The sequence below is a fragment of the Leptonychotes weddellii genome, chromosome 7 (assembly GCF_054177405.1).
Source record: "Leptonychotes weddellii isolate Sample4059 chromosome 7, ASM5417740v2, whole genome shotgun sequence".
Lineage (NCBI taxonomy): Eukaryota > Metazoa > Chordata > Mammalia > Carnivora > Phocidae > Leptonychotes > Leptonychotes weddellii.
The window spans coordinates 81,536,774-81,553,038 of record NC_138375.1 but is presented as its reverse complement, the minus strand read 5'-3'; the positions used below and the strand labels follow the sequence as shown (position 1 = coordinate 81,553,038).

General features: G+C 37.0%; 1 long non-coding RNA gene across 1 annotated transcript in view; it reads left to right on the top strand.

Annotated features, from left to right (window-relative positions):
* The window catches only part of LOC145722664 (uncharacterized), a 365,883-nt gene that overhangs the window by 67,074 nt on the left and 282,544 nt on the right, over positions 1–16,265 (top strand). The window lies entirely within an intron of this gene.

Genomic DNA, 16,265 nt, shown 5'->3' with positions numbered 1-16,265 from the left:
GCATTGGGCTCTCTGCTCAGCGGGGAGTCTGCTTCTCCTCCCTCTCCTGCTCCCCCTGCTTGTGCTCTCTCTCCCACTGTATCTGGCTCTGTCAAATAAATAAATAAAATCTTTAAAAAAAAAAACAGTTAACAGGTTCAGGACTAAGACAGGCTTGGATTGCAAGCCAGGCTTTGATCGTGTATCTTCAACAGGAGACAGCCCCAGTTCCTGTCTATCAGAGAATTGATCTAGTTGGGAAGATTAAAAGTGGAAGTATATCTAAATTTAGGCAATTTCTTAGGCTCCTGCGGTACAGTACTTACAAGTGAGGTGGAGGAAATAAAGTAGACATTGTTAAAATTGTTCAAGTTGATCCCAAAGCCATTCTGCAGTTAAAGGTTGGTGTTTATAATTACTCGAGCTATAGTTCTAAACAGCTGTCCAGCAGGTATCAACCTTACCATATCTGGAAATGCCTGGATGCCTATAGTAAGCTGTCAGCATCAGTAAAATTCCAGCTCCTTAGCATGTCATTTAGTCATTTCCCTGCAATTTCAGCCTCACCCTGAACATACAGCTCCAGTTTTAGGTACCACCTCCAGGTCTTAGTTCAGGTGCCACATTTTCTGTAAAGCTTTCTCCTGCTGATTCCTCCCCATTAGCCCAAACACATTACACATAAATCTCTAATACCTTGTAACAGCTTTTCAATTACCTCAGCATGTACTATAATTACTGATTTCCTTCCCTATCTTTCATACCAGCATATGATCTTTCTGATATCAAAAAAAACAATTACTTATTCGTGTGTCCTGCATGTATAATTTAGTGAGTGGTCAATGAACATTTATAGAATGGAGGTCAAGAATGATAAAACTACTTAAAAAGAGCAAATCCCAGGCCTAATCTACACACCAAAATGATGTATATCACAGTGTTTTCTGGATAAAAATAAATTTCTCCCAAATCACTTGCTGAGCTGGTTTCTACAACCAGATACATATTGAAGTAATCCAATTATTGCAGACTAAATGAGAGGAGTTTGTACCAAATGTAACTGAACTACATCACTGCCCACACTGCTTAGTCCATCTAAGCAGTGTGGGCAGTGCATCTAAGACAAACTGATGAAAATAAGTTGTGTGTTGACTTACATTCTAGCTATGGATCTTGTTTCAGACTAGCATTTTGAGAATTAGGAAATGTATGGTTTTACTTCACACGAAATAGATCTCAGTGGATTTAAGGGCCTTCTATCTTACTCAGCCTGTTACTCTAAGCTCGCTCTTTGTCACATGATGGCTGCCATAGTTCCAAGCATCCCATACAGATTTTACAATATCCAGCAAGAAAAATTGCAGTTTCAAGTTATTTTTAAGAGTGAAGAAGGATTGCCTAGAAACCCACCACTCACTGGGCACGAAGGCCATGTATTCATTACTAAATACAGCACTAGCAAGGGGAATGGCTGGCACCATCGTTACTAGATTTGAGCAATTAGGACTTTCTTCCAAGTCTTCTATGCAAAGAGTGGACACAAATACATCTGTTTTCTACAAAAAAGGGAAAAGAAAGTGGCTATTGATTGGTGTGTGAAAGTGCCTGCTGCAACTAGTCTGTATAGTACAGCTTCCAATTTACAATGTTTGACTTAAGTTTTTTTTTATTGTGCTCATGAAAAGTGATAGGAATTCGGTAGAAACTAGAATACTTCAAGTTTTGAATTTTGATCTTTTGCTGGGCTAGTGATAAGCAGTAGGATACTATCTTGTGATGCTGGGCAGCAGCAGTGAGCCACAATTCCCAGTCAGCCGTGCAGTCACCAGGGTAAACAACTGATAAACTTCTAAGAACCATACTGTTTTTCACTTTCAGTACAGTATTCAATGACTGACATCAGATATTCAACACTTTATTATAAAACACTTTTTTTGCCCAGTGTAGGCTAATGCCAGTGTTCTGAGCATGTTCGAGGTATGCGAGGCTAAGCTATGATGTTCAGTAGGTTAGGTGTATTACATGCATTTTCAACTTAATGATATTTTCTTTTTTTTTTTGTTTTAAGATTTATTTATTTATTTGACACAGCGAGAGAGGGAACACAAGCAGGGGGAGTGGGAGAGGGAGAAACAGGCTTCCTGCCAAGCAGGGAGCCCGATATGGGGCTTGATCCCAGGACCCTGGGATCATGACTGGAGCCAAAGGCAGATGCTTAACGACGACTGAGCCACCCAGGCGCCCCTTGATATTTTCTACTTAAAATGGGTTTATCAGGATGTAACCCCACCATAAGGAAGATCTGTATACTGAGAAAAGGACCCAAATGTCAAAATGTAATAAGCTTTTTATTTTAGTGTATCCAATAAATAAAGATCTTTAGATTATAACCAGATAAAATGATCATAGAAGAGAGGAGAAATAGTGTTGTGGGTTATTTTTTTCTATCTCTTTTGAATAGAAAATCATTTATCTATAGTAAATAGTGGAAGCTTTTATATGATTTATACTGTGCACCATCAAAACTTTTAAACAATTTTGGGGGCTCCTGTGTGGCTCAGGTAGTTAAGCATCTGCCTTCAGCTCAGGTCATGATCCTGGAGTCTCAGGATCCGGTCCTGCATAGGGCTCCCTGCTCAGTGGGGAGTATGCTACTCCCTTTGACCCTCACCCTTCTCATGCATTCTCTTTCTCTCACTCTCTCCCTCAAATAAATAAGTAAAATCTTTAAAAAAATAAGTAAAATACTGTTGGGGTGCCTGGGTGGCTCAGTTGGTTAAGCGTCTGCCTTCGGCTCAGGTCATGATCCTAGGGCCCTGGGATCAAAGCCCCGAATCAGGCTCCCTATTCAGCAGGGAGTCTGCTTCTCCTTCTCCCTCTGCATCTCCCCTGGCTTGTGTGCTTTCTCTCTCTCACTCACTCTCTCAAATAAATAAATAAAATCTGTAAGAAAAGTTTTATCCATTATGAAATATTTTGTTCTCCCGGCTACTGAAATTTTATGGATCAGAACGAACATAGCCACTTTTTATATATTTAACAATAATACAATGAAGATTTTTTAGTGAACACATAATCAAATAATTTATAGCTGATTTTGGACAGACTCTTTGAAATCATATTTGAATATGGGTACAAGCTGTTTGGTCTTTCCCTAACCTGGTAGTCATTAGGGTTTTTCACAAGCATGCCAGTTCTTCTATGTGCATGGCAGGATTGAACTCTGTCTCCTTTGCTTTGACAAATGAAAATATGAGCAGAAGTGATCTGTTATTTCTTCATGGAAGCTTAAAAAAGACAGTGAACTATTCATCAAGTTCCCTTCCTCGTGTTGCAGGGATAGAGCCTCCATTAGCCTGGGTTCCTGAGAGACTAGTGAGTACAGCTATTTGTCAAAGGTATAGAATGCACAAGAAACTTGCATTATCTTAAGCCTCTGGGGTTAGGATTGTTACTGCAGCAAAACTTGGCCTACCTTCAGTGGAATACTTGTGTACTCCCTATGACCTTGAAAAAGATGACTTCTCTGTATCTCTGATTCTTTCATTGTAGAATTCCTTGTCAACTCGACTGGGGCGCCTGGGTGGCTTAGTTGGTTAATCATCTGACTCCTGACTTCAGCTCAGGTCAGGATCTCAGGGTTGTAAGATCGAGCCCAGTGCTGAGCTTCCCACTCAGCAGGGAGTCTGCTTGAGATCCTCACTGTCCCTCTGCTCCTCCCCCCGTTCTCCTTCCCCCACTGACTATTGCACACACTCGCTCGCTCTCTCTCAAATAAATAAATATAAAATGAATTGTATCTACAATTACAAGTATGGGTACTATACAAAAGCCTGACTAGGTTAGTAAGGAAAAATCTCTTTAGCACTTCCCATATGTAGACAGGAGCCAAAATGATGGAGGTAAATAGCTTTTGGCTTTCAAAGTGATTTTTTGAGCTGCAGTTTTGAATAACTACCAACTAGGCATTTCCACCTTATCGCTCATTTTGATGGACCTCACTTTCCCATTGGACATCTTTGTAAAACTTAGAAAATTGAATCTCTTCTTCCAGGTGGACACAGCATCATGCCAGAGCACATTTGTTCCCTCGTCTAGTCATCTTCATTTTACTTTGTACATTGGAAAACAGTACAACTCTATAGTATTCCTGCACAAAGTCATCTCAAATTTGAATTTTTCAGATTATTCCTACTAAAATTTACTGTCCTCTCCCAATTTTCCCAGATATGACAAAAAGCAGATGCACAATAACTGATAGTGAATAATTATTCAGTATTTCAACAGGGCTCTATATCCTTTAGAACAAGCTTTGTGTGTTTTCTTTGGTGGATTCAAGACTTAGTACCATGCTTGGTAAATATTAAGCTTTCAGCAGATATATTTAGATAGGTGGAGGTAAGATGAACATTAATTGGATTTAATAACATTTCCAAGTACATGAGGAGCCAGTCTTGGAAATTCTCTCCTGATGCCTACTGATAGGAGATGATCAGTTAAATATCTTAACCCTGATTTGCTCTAATTAATATTATAAAAATTTCCCATACATTGCTTTCTAAGCTTTTCTCAGTGCAGTTCTACCTATAAACTAGTGAGAAATCTCTATTCATGCTCAAGCTCTCATGCTAACTACCAAAAATCCATTACACGTTCCCCAGACAGTATATATTAAGTTGAACCATATAAAATTACCAATGTTTCACATTCTGACCTAGAAAAATGGCAATTTCTGATGATTCAATGGTCATGGTTTCCCTTTTCAGCTACTGGACCACTCATGGAGTTTCTTCCCTCCATATGTTAACAGGGAAGCCATGGATTTTCCCCACAACCAGAGATTAAATGGTTTGTCTGCATGCAATATAGCAGAACTGAAACTGTTTAACCTGGGTATATTTTATCATCCCCATTATATAATACATATAATATATATGTTATACTATCATTATTTTTATTACCAATTAAAAAACAGGATAATCTAGAATTCTCAAATGCTTTTTCCCTAACAGTCCGAGCTTTTGGGGACATTGCTCCCAATTCCAGTACAAAAAATACTTTCTCATGCACATAGTAGCGATGTGATGTGGGGAGTGAACCATCAAGAGACATTTTTGGTGCAAAAAGGTAAGTTTTTATTAAAGCACGGGAACAGGACCCATGGGCAGAAAGAGCGGTGCTGTGATTGTGAGGAGTGATTGATCATATACTTTTAAGTTGGGGGTAGAGATAAAGGAAGTTTCTAAAGGGATTTTCTTAAGTTAAAAAGACTTAACAGCATCCTGGAGATCTGGCTATTGTCAAGTTAAGGTTGCTTTTTGCCTCTAGCTAGGCATTAATACTATCTCCAGGTAGAGAGTGTTAGAATTGAGCTGAGTTGAGTTGGTGCGGTTGAGTTGAGTTTCTTGTTGGTGCGGAGAAGCCTAAACACACACACACACACACACACACACGAAGGAACCAAAAGACTAAGAGATTTTAAGTTACCTGTAAGTAGAAAAATAAGCATTATGACCAGCAACGTTGTGTCTAGAGCCTATACCCCAGGGGAGACTTAAACAGAGATGGGGCAGAGGCAGAGAGGATATGGACGAGGGGTGGAGGTAGGGATACTGGGAAGGATACAGATAAAATCACTCTCAAAAATCAAGTGCACTCAGAGTAGGAAACCACTGAGTATCAGCTTGAGATCTTGTAGATTGGAGCGCTGGATACTGTGTAAATGAAAGGAAGGGACTTGAGAATGAACAGAACCCAAGGTAGGAATTTTAGGATGGCAACCCTTCTGAGTAAATGCAAGTGGCAGGAAGATGCACCTTTAGAGGCTTGCTGGTAAATGAGGAAAAGGAAGCAAGAAGGAGAAATTAAGTTTCTTGTAAAAAAAAAAAAAAGTCAGTCATAGGGGGAAGTTAAGGTTCTTGTAAAAAAGGAGAGAGAGAGAAAGAGGGAGAGAGAGAGAGAGACACAAAAACAGACACACCAAGCCCTCTCTTGTTGAAACAAGTACGATCTTGATTAAAGAAACAGTAATACTTCACCACATCAAAAGAAATGAATGCCTTTGAATTAAGAAACCTAGTTAGCCTCCTCAAACTCTCTCTGGCTACATATAATTGTATTACTAGTACAGGAAAATAATATTTCCAAGTGAATTGCATATGCATATCGTTAGTACTTGCATACAAAGTTACTGTAAAAATTTAGATTCATAGAATTTCATTTCAGCTGATGACAATTCCACAATAAACACCATCCTTGAAGCAGAAGAAATCTTAACACGATCCAATTTGAATAAAATATCCTTAAACATTTGCAAATACTGAAGGAAAAAAAAAGACACTTTAAATTAAAAATTCAAAAACTTAGAACAGGAGTTGGGGCTGGGGGTTGTGAAACAAAAGCTGACCAAACAGGAAAAATTAGAGGAAAAAACCAACAATGATCTTTGAAGTTACAAGATGCCTAAAGAAGGATAGATTTGCCCCAAATTTAATAAGGGAACCAAAGAAAAGGCATAAAACAGCTAAGAAATAAATACAAAACGAAGAAAAAAAAATTTACATACAGTGAAAAAGACAAAATCTTAGTGGCTATTTGATGAATTTAAATGAATACTACCCCTATTTAATGCAAATCTTAAGCATAAAAATTTCCCTCCTGCCCTTCCCCATCAATCCTTGTCCCCATCTCCCAGAAGCACAACTGTTCTGATTATTTTCACCATAGATTAGTCTCTTCTAGAACTCCACAGGGTATATAATTTTTATGTATAAAAGTTTCAGAGCATAAGGATGCTTTAGATATACCTATTAAATGACCTATTAAATTATCTTAGGAAATATGAATATTATTATAACTTCTAGTATTTTCAAAGCATTTCCCAGAGAAAATCTGACCCAAGAAGTTACAGATGATGTAACACAGCTGAAGAAGAGCTGTGGAATATGAAGTAAGAGAAACTATGGAGTAAAAGAATGAACAGCATCAGGTCAGAAAAATCAGAATTTTTTTTTCTCAGAAGTATCTTAAGAAACATGCACAGAAAAGACCAAACGGATTGACAAAGAAAGATTAAAAGAATGAAATATCCTTAAAGGCAACTGCTGCTTATTTACATTTTGTGTCTCTAGCACCTAGCCCAGGCTCTGGTAAATAGTAAGTACCCAGTTAATGTTTGTGGAAGTGAATTAAACTGAAGAGTATTTCAAGTATACAGAAGAATATGAACATAGTTGAACATATGAGAATCAGTAAGATTTCTGGAAGTATGAAGAGACCCTTGGCCTTACTGACTTGACTACCTTAAGATGAGACTAGACAGATAAGTGTGGTAGGGGAAAGGTCATGGTGGGACAGGGTGGGTGGGGAGGGCCAATGTGACAACTTAAGGTCTAGGACTGATGGTGGGCTACAACCGTTTACAATTCTGAACAAGAGCAATATTAATTTGCAACTACCTGCCTGATAACCTAGTAAAAGAAGAATAACCAGGAAGAGGTAACCCGAGAATGGGAATATGAGGGTCAGTCAGGGTTAGAACATTAAAAGTGGCAGTGTAGAATATTCACTATAAGAGACATTTGGAAATGAAATGCAGGAAAATGTTTCTTGTTGCCCCTAATTGTCTTGTTTCCATAACAGACTTGTAATGTCTGTGTACTTTATTAGATTAGCAATTGTATTAAATTGTGAAAAATGCAAAAACTGGATCTTATTATGACTCAAAAAAGAAATGAGAATAGAAAATTCTTCAAGAGGCCAGCCAATGTGAACAGTATTTTGGTTTTTCTGTCTCTACTGTTAATTTAATTCTAGTCTTAAAATCTTAAGGCCCCTACATTCTAAGACCCGTGGTAATGTCTTTGGATGTCTTGAATACTTAGCACTTTCTCTGACATTATAAAATAACTTTATAGTGCAGTTAATCAAGTGACAGTAAGAGGTAGTACTCTACAGAGAGCTCATTTGAATATTTAATAAGATGAATGTGAACTCTAAAGTTGAAGGCAGCCCCATTTGCATATGTCCATAGGATGTCACTACTCCATCAAGCAGAACACTGTGTGCCCTGCCCAAGGAGTTGCTTGACAAAGACATATATTCATTTCATTCAATATCTATTTAAGTCATACGTTTTAAGGTACTGTAGTGGTCTTTGAGAGAAACACAGTGAAAAGTTTTAAGATGGTATTTCCCATCTTTCAGGAGTGCAGAAACCCAGGAGAAAGACAGATGCTTACATACATAAATTGAGTACAGTTAGGATAGGCTAAGTGCAGGAAAAGAGGTTCAGAAAGGGCTATGAGAGCATGGGATAGCTGGGTACCTGGTGTATCTGAGACAGTTTTATGGAGTTTGGGTCTTGAGGGATGGGCAGAATTTGAGGTCATAGATATGAGGGGAAGAGGATACGTCATACACATATACACACATACATTTATATAGAGACATACATTGATGAGTGCACAGATATATTTATTTATAGGAAATTCCTTAAGCATTCCCTTTTAATGCTTATGGTAAACATTTCATTTATTTTATAAGTGGTTCAAGCACTGCAGAGAGATGATATTACTTAAGTATGAAAAATAAATCTGAAAATGTGAAACACTAAGCTACTAAGTTTTGGTTGTTATGACAACCTCTTTGTATAGTTTGTATGTAGTCATGATAGACTCCAAAATATCACATTGTTAAGAGGAATCTTCACTAATACAAAACTTTGGATCTCAATGCCCTGGAGTTAAATCAATCATCACTTTGCAAATGTGAAAAAACTTCCCAAGCAACAAACTAAAATAACATGTTAAGACAACTTTAAAAGGGCTAAAATTCAGCTGTTAAAATGTAACCTATGAGACACAGAAATGATTGTTAAAAAGGATGGAAGCAAGGGTTGGTAGATTTAAAAATAGTTTTTGACAGCATTTGTTAAAATTTTCATTTAATTTCTATGTTCATAGAACTCTCTCTCTCTCTATTCATTTTCATATATCTTTGAGTTGCCCTCAAGGATAATTTAGGCAGATACTTCAGACTTTTAACCTTTTAATTTGCTTTTTTTAAAAAAGATTTATTTATTTATTTGAGAGAGAGAGAGAGCACGAGTTCAGAGAGGGGCAGAGAGAGAGGGAGAGAAGCAGACTCTCCACTGAGCACGGAGCCCAAGGTGGGCCTGGATCCCTTGAACCCAAGATCATGACCTGAGCTGAAATCGAGTCAGGCACTCAAACAACTGAGCCACCCAGGCACGCCTAAACTTTTAATTTGTGTGTGTGTGTATGTATGCATGCACACATACATATATATAACAATCATTTCAAGAGAATGAATAAGAAAATTAATCGATTTTCTATCCTTTGAGTACATGGAGAATCTCCTAAAGAAGAGAGACTATGTCCTGAAACTTACTGAAAGATTGTAATTACCCTTAGGATATGGTAGAGAAAGACTAGTGGGCCATTTCAGGCTGTGTTTCATGAGGGGTTTGCATGGGTCTAGAGACTAGACATCAGGTTTAAACATTCAATTTTGTTATTTTATTTGTGTGGGGTAACCAAAATCACAGAAGATTGGGTCATAAATGAGAATGACAGTATATTGGTGTTTGCATAATAATCTGCACAGAACTTCTCAAGAGGGAAATTTATTGGGGAAATTAACTTAATATAAAAAGTATGCTTTGCTTGTTATAATTAGAGAATATAAAATTTAAAAACATGAAACAATGTTGATATCAAACTATATAGTGCAGTATGCCTGCTTTTTAATATTCAAATTCAACTGTTTATTGAGGAATAAGTGCTGCATTTGGGAAACTTCACAATTATATAATGCATGTTTCCCCACAGTTCGAGGAGGTATTAATATTTCTTTTTTTTCTGTACTTACCATGTAGTTAATTAAGCTGGTAATATGTCAACTGAGATGGAAACATTATTTAGATGTCAGTATATTTTGTCACCTTTTAGTGCTATTGCTGGGATCTTCCTTCATTCACTTGATCTGAAATCTGGCTATTATTCCGGATTGTGTGTGTGTGTATACTTACCGTTTCCACAGAGGCTTAATTTCTTCAGGCTGTTCTGTTAGCAGTAGGATTAGCTAAAATGCATCTAATAGAGCTATGAATGTGTCAGTGGCCCAGGGCCCTAGGCCTCAAAGCAAGCAAACATATTAATGAAGCAAAAAAAATATAAAGCTCATTGTAATCTTTTTAAAACTGTTGTTACATGGTGTCTTTTTATATTTAATTATTTTCCAATTGAGAATATGAGGATAACTGATGACATTTTATAAACAGAAAAGCTTAGAAATATCTAGACAAGAATATAGTAGCACTATTAAACTATTTAATCTTCAAAACAATACTTATTGGCATAGGTACTTATTCATTCATTCATTTAACAAATATTTATTGAGCACCTACTAGTATCAATGCACTGTTCCAGGAGCTTGATGTACATCAGTGAATAAAACAGCAAAATCCCTTTTTTGTTCAGTTTATACCCTAAAGGGGGAAGAGAGATAATAAACAATAAGTATAATAAGCAAAATATAGAGTATCTTAGAAATTAGAGTTCTGTGGGAAAAATTGAACTGAGAAAGAGGGATAGTGAGTAGGGCAGGGAGGGGTAAGTCATAATTTTAATGTGGTCAAACAAAGTCTCATTGAGGAGTTGATATTTAAGCAAAAACTTGAGATACCTGGGGAAAAGGTATTCCTAAGGCAGGTGCCTGTTGGATTCAAAGAATAACAAAAAAGTCAGAGTGGCAGGAGCATAGCAGTGAGAAAGCCTAGTTAGAGAGTGGTCGCTGTGGACCAGCGCGAGTCAGGCCTTGTAAGCCTTTATAAGAACCTTGCCTTTTACTCTGGATGAGAAGGGGAGTCACTGAAGGTTTAGAGGAGCACAGTGACACAATCTGGCTTCAATTTTCAAGAGTTCAAGGGTGGTTGCTGCATTAAGGACAGAAAGGAGCAAGATTGGAAGCAGGAGGCAAAAGAGAAGCATATTGCAATATTCAGATGAGGGATAATGGGGACTTGGAGCAACATGGACATATTTCAAGGTAGAGCCAGTAGGATTTCTTTTTTTTTTTTTTTAAGATTTTATTTGAGAGAGAGAGAGAGCACATGAGAGGGGGGAGGGTCAGAGGGAGAAGCAGACTCCCTGCTGAGCAGGGAGCCCGATGCGGGACTCGATCCTGGGACTCCAGGATCATGACCTGAGCTGAAGGCAGTTGCTTAACCGACTGAGCCACCCAGGCGCCCGAGCCAGTAGGATTTCTTAACAAAGATTTCCTAGCTGTTAAATTAACTGTTAAGGAGTGAGAGAGAGAAGATGCTCTCTTTACATATTAAGAACTATGCCTAAGAGAGTAGTGTGTCCAAGGACATGTACCTATTAAATGACAGACATATGGACATTAAAAATTCGTGTCTAGCTCATGTCACAGAAGCTCTAAACCACTACATAGGGTTGGAGAGGAGAGGAAGGAAGCTGTAGAGTCACTTATTTTCCCCTCCAAAGTAACTATTTCTTTTGTAAATGATTTCTTTTTTGTGCCTCTGTACCCTCCAATTCTTACTTATTCCTCTATGTTTTTATCTTCTAAATTATTTAAGTTTGCCCTTAATTCAGTTTTCAGCATGTCACTTAGCATTTGGATCCTTATCAAGGCTAAAATAAATTCTCTAATTTTGAGCCAAAACTACTCAAAAACATAATTATGAGAAAAAAATAAGCCATTGTAGGAGGCTCTGTCAAAAGAATTACAAGGAAAAAACTTTATTTACTTTCAATTTTTGATATGAAAATTAGTATATGCTTATCATCTACAAGCATATTGTTTACATGTCAATTAAATTCACAATGGTTATAAACACTTTAATTATATATTAAGGCTAGAAAATTATAACTAGGCATGCTTCAGATATTCATTCCCAGATGTCAAACTAAATTACAGGTGAGGATAAAACAAATATCATGTGAACTGCCATATTAGCAATTGATGTAACAAATACAGTCACTATTTACCTCAATTTTTTATTGCAGTAAAAATTGGTATATGACATATTAATTTCCAGTGTACAATATAATAATTTGATATTTGTGATCATCACAGTAAGTCTTGTTATCATCCATCACCATACATTTAACCCAATTCATGTTTTTTGTTCACCCTCCAATCCCCTCCCCCTCTGATAACCACCAATCTATTCTGTTTCTATAAATTTTGTTTTCTTTGTTTGCTTGTTTTTTAGATTCACATAAAAGTGAAATCATATAGCATTTGTCTCTGTCTGACTTATTTCACTTAGCATGGTACCCTCAAGGTCCATCCATGTTGTCACAAATGGCAAGATTTTCTTCTTTTTTATGGCTAAAGAGTATTTGTGTGTGTGTGTGTGTCTGTTTATCATATCTTCTTTAACCACTCATTTATTTTTTTTTTAAAGATTTTATTTATTTATTTGACAGAGAGAGAGACAATGAGAGAGGGAACACAAGCAGGGGGAGCAGCAGAGGGAGAGGAGAAGCAGGCTTCCCGCTGAGCAGGGAGCCCGATGCGGGGCTTGATCCCAGGACCCCGGGATCATGACCTGAGCTGAAGGTGGATGCTTAACAACTGAACCACTCAGGCGCCCCAAACCACTCATCTATTGGTGGACACTAAGGTTCTTTCCAGATCTTGGCTATTCTAAATAATGCTACAATTAACATAGGGGTGCATGTATCATTTCGAGTTAGTGTTTTCGTTTTATTCTGGTAAATACCCAAAAGTAATATAGCTGAATCATATGATAGTTTTATTTATTTTTATTTTTTGTTTTTAAAGATTTTTATTCATTTATTTGAGAGAGAGAGAGAGAGAGAACAGGGGGAGGAGCAGAGGGAGAGGGAAAGGGACAAGCAGACTCTGAGCTGAGCACAGAGCCCAACATGGGGCTCGATCCCAGGATCCTGAGATCATGACCTGAGCCGAAACCAAGAGTTGGACGCTTAGCCAACTGAGCCACCCAGGTGCCCCTTATTTTTAATTTTTTGAGGAATCTCCATACTGTTTACCATGGTGGCTGCAGCAATTTACATTCCCACCAACAGTGTACAAGGATTCCCTTTGCTCCACATCCTCTCCAATACTTGTTATTTCTTGTCTTTTTGATAATAACCATTCTAACAGATGTGAGGTAATATCTCATTGTGGTTTTGAGTTGCCATTCTGTGATGATAAGTGATGCTGAACATTATTTCATGTGCCTGTTGATCATCTGTATGTCTTTGGAAAAATGTCTGTTTCGATCCTCCACCCATTTTTAAATGAGATTTCTTGTTTCCTTGTTGCAATTAAGTTGTTTAAATTCTTTATGTGTTTTGGAGATTAACCTTTTATCAGATATATGATTTGCAAATATTTTCTCTTATTCACTAGGTTACCTTTTCATTTTGTTTATGATTTCCTTTGCTGTTTCTACTGCTTTTAATTTCATGTATTCTCACTTGTTTATTTTTGCTTTTGTTGCCTCTGCTTTTGAAGTCAGATCCAAAAGGTGAAAGCCAAGAGTAATGTCAAGGACCTGACTGCCTAAGTTTTCTTCTAGGAGTTAAATGGTTTCAGGTCTTACATTCATGACTTTAATCCATTTGAGTTGATTTTTGTGTATGGTATAAGATCATGGCCTAGTTTCATTCTTTTTTATATGGCTGTCTAGTTTTCTCAGCACCATTTATTGAAAAGACTGTCCTTTCCCCCTTGTATATTCTTGGCTCCTTTATTGTAAATTTTTTTTTTCCTTTATTGTAAATTAATTGGCCATATGTGTATAGGTTTTCTTTGGGGGTGGTGCTCTCTATTCTGTTCCATTGATCTATGTGTCTGCTTTAATGCCAACACCATGCTGTTTTGAGTAGTGTAGCTTCGTAGCATAATTTGAAATCAGGGAGTATGGTATCTCCAGCTTTGTTCTTCTTTCTTAAGATTGCTTTGACTAGGGGCACCTGGGTGGCTCAGTCGTTAAGCATCTGCCTTCGGCTCAGGTCATGATCCCAGGGTCCTGGGATCGAGCCCCGCATCGGGCTCCCTGCTCAGCGGGAAGCCTGCTTCTCCCTCTCCCACTCCCCCTGCTTGTGTTCCCTCTCTCGCTGTGTCTCTCTGTCAAATAAATAAAATCTTTAAAAAAAAAAAAAAGATTGCTTTGACTATTTGGTGTCCTTTGTGGTTCCATAAAATTTTAAAATTATTTGTTCTAGTTCTATAAAAAATGCCATGGAATTTTGATAGGGATTGCTTTTAATCTATAGCTTGCTTTGGGTAGTATGGACATTTTAACAATGCTAATTCTTTCAGTCCATAAATATAAAATATCTTTCCATTTATCTGTGTCTTACTCAATTTTTTTCATCAGTGCATAGTTTTCAGTTCAGGTATTTCACCTCCTTGGTTAAATTTATTCCTAGGTATTTTATTTGTTTGGATGTAATTGAAAATGTGGTTGTTTTCATATTTATTTCTGATAGTTCATTATTAGTGTATTGATACACAACAGATTTCTGGTTTTATATCCTGCAACTTTACTGAATTAATTAATTAGTTCCAGTAGTTTTTCTGTGAAGTCTTTAGGGTTTTCTGTATATAGTATCATGTCATCCTTTCCAATTTGGATGCCTTTTATTTATTTTTCTTGCCTAATTGCTCTGGCTGGACTTCTAATAGTATGGTGAATCAAAGTGGTGAAAGTGGGTGTCCTTTTGTTCCTGATCTTAGAGGAAAAAGCTTTCAGCTTTCTACTATTGAATATGATGTTGGCTGTGGGTTTATCAATATGGCCTTATTATGTTGAGGTACATTCCCTCTATATCATTTTGTTAAGAGTTTTGTTATAAATAGATGTTGAATTTTGTCAAATTCTTTTTCTGTACCTACTAAGATGATCATATGGTTTTTATCTTTCATTTTGTTAATGTGGTGTGTCACATTGATTTTTGCAGATGTTGAACCATCTTTGAATCCCTGGAATAAATTCCACTCGATCATGATGCATGATCCTTTTAATGTATTATTGAATTCAGTTTGGTAATATTTTGTTGACAATTTTTGCATTTATGTTGGATAGATAGAGGCCTGTTAATGTGTGTGTGTGTGTGTGTGTGTGGTGTCTTTGTCTGGTTTTAGTATCAGAGTAATGTTGGCCCCATAAAAATAGGTTAGCAGCATTTCCTCCTCTTCAGTTTTTGGGATAATTGGAGAAGGATAGATATTAAATCTTTGAATATTTGATAGAATTCATCAGTGAAGCTGTCTGGTATGGACTTTTGTTTCTTGGGAGGTTTTCAATCTCTTAACTAGTAATCAGTCTATTCAGATTTTCTATTTCTTCAAGATTCAGTCTTAGAAAATTATATGTTTCTAGGAATTTATCCATTTTTTTCTATATTTTCTCATTTGTTACTGTATAATTGCTCATAGTAGTCTCATAATCTTTTGTATTTTTGTGATATCATTTGTGACTTCTCTGTTTTCATTTCTGATTTTATTTATGTGAGCCTTCTCTCTTTTTTCTTGGTGAGTCTAGCAAAAGGTTTTTCAATTTTGTTTATCTTTTCAAAACACCAGCTCTTTAGTTTCATTGATCTTGTCTATTCTTTTTAGTTTCTATTTCATTTATTTAAGCTCTGATATTTATTATTTCCATTATTTCCTATTATTTCTTTATTGACTATAGGTTGTTCAGTAGCATGTTGTGTAATTGCCACATATTTGTGATTTTTCATTTTCTTCTTATAATTGATTTCTAGTTTCATATCATTGTTGTCATAAAAGATGCTTGATATGATTTCAATATTCTTAAATTCAATGAATCTTGTTTTGTGGCCTACCAAATAATCTATCCTGGAGAATATTCCCATATACACTTGCAAAGAATCTGCATTTCAGTGCTTTGGGATGGAATGTTCTGTATATATCTATTAAGTTCATCTAGTCTTGTGTTGTTTAAGGCTGATGTTTCCTCACTGATTTTCTATTTGGATGACCTATCCATTGATGCAGGCAGAGTATTAAACTCCCTTACAATTATTGTATTGCTGGGCGCCTGGGTGGCTCAGTTGGTTAAGCGACTGCCTTCGGCTCAGGTCATGATCCTGGAGTCCCTGGATCGAGTCCCGCATCGGGCTCCCTGCTCGGCGGGGAGTCTGCTTCTCCCTCTGACCCTCCCCCCTCTCATGTGCTTGCTCTCTCTCATTCTCTCTCTCTCAAATAAATAAATTAAAAAAAATCTTAAAAAA